Raw genomic sequence first — 1,774 nt, forward strand, 5'->3', positions numbered from 1 at the left:
AACCAGATGGGTAATATAAGCATGGAGATGGAAACTATGACAAGAATTAAAAGGAAGTGCTATAAATTTTAAAAAAAGAAAAAGAAAACACTAGCAGAAATGAAGAAGTCCTTTGGTGGAATCATCAGTATACTAGCCACAGTCTAGGAAAAATTCAGTGAATTTGAAGGTTCACTAATAGAAACCTCTTAATCTGAAATTCAAAGACAAAAAAAAAAAAAAAAGAGTGAAAAAAGAGAATAAAGTATCTAAGACCTATTGGGAAATTACAAAATGTATAACATGTGCACAGGAATGATGGAAGAAGAAGCAAGAGAGAAAGGAGCAGAAGTATTTGAACAATAATGGCTCAGAATTGTCCAAAATTTATGAGACATCCTAAACCACAGATCCAGGAAGCTCAGAGAAAACCAAACATTACAAATACTGAAAGTATACACTTAGACATATAATATTCAAATGGCAGAAAAACAGATAAACTCTTGAAAGTGGCCATAGAGGAGTGGGGACTTACCTAGAGAGGAACGAAGATAAGAATTACAGCAGATTTCTCTTCCAAAGTGATGAAAACTAGAAGAGAGTGGAGTGGAATATTTGAAATGTTAAAAAGGAAAACAAATAGTCAAACACACCAATCTAAAATCCTGTGCCCAACAAAATTCTCCTCCAAAACTTAATGACAAATATAGACTTTGTCAGACAACCAAAAACTGAAGGAATTTGTCACCTGGAGAGCTGCCTGGCAAGATATGTTTTAAAAAATCCAGTTCTTCAGAGAGGAGAAAAGTATTCTCAGAAGTCTCCCAAAGTGTACACTGTAATTCTAAATTATTTTTTTGTGAAATTATGCCATTTAGAAAGATAATTCAATGAATGAAAATTATAGTGTAAATGTCCTAAACTAGAGAGGTCCCAGAGTTATTTTTAAATTGAGGCAAATTTCTTAGAGTTTGAAAAAAGTTATAGGCAAAAAATTTTCTCTCCAACCTCTGATTTCCTCATTCCCAGCATTGCTTTTATGTGAAGTCCCACTGTCAGCTTTTAATCTTAGAATCATTTATCGCCAGAAATTTTACATTTTTAGTCTCTGAGTTATGCCTCTTACTGGCCTGTCAGTTTCATCACTGCTAATACCCATCCCTTAGGTCACCTATGTTGTTAAAGGTGGTTAGAGGAGTTCACATGACCAGAGTCTGTCAGCTAGAGATTAAGGCTCCTGTTCAGTCCTGCAAAGAAAGAAGTAGATTCTTGGCCTTCCAGAGTGGGATTTTTATACTTGTTTCCCTATACATATATTGACATATATTGTTGTAAAGAGCCATACAGCAGCAGCTGCTGAGCATTGCATCAGTCACACATGAGTAGTTTCTGCAGATATCAGGAATCTTAACATTAACATTCATTCTCAGATGAATTCTGAGTTCTAAGTAACCAATCTAAAATTAACTTAATACAGCTATTCCCTGTGGCTGTATATTTGACAGCCAACTTTCCAAATATTTCAAGAAGTAAAAGTAAAATTAATTAAAATTACAGCCATAGAGACCTGGCATATCAATGTTATAAATGTTTCAAGATTATTTTTATCCAGGAAAAATAAATATTTAGAATAAAATCTATTATTGATGTCAAATGGGATTGATGGAATAGAAGACAGGGCTGAGAGGGGCTTGAAGGTCAGGTACAGATATTAAAACAAGCAATTCTTAAGCAGAAGCTAACTAGAGCGGCTGACAAATGCAGGCAAGAACTGGCTTTCACTGGCTTGTCAGCT

Source organism: Propithecus coquereli, unplaced genomic scaffold (assembly GCF_000956105.1).
Source record: "Propithecus coquereli isolate 6110/MARCELLA unplaced genomic scaffold, Pcoq_1.0 Scaffold17, whole genome shotgun sequence".
In the NCBI taxonomy this organism is placed as follows: Eukaryota; Metazoa; Chordata; class Mammalia; order Primates; family Indriidae; genus Propithecus; species Propithecus coquereli.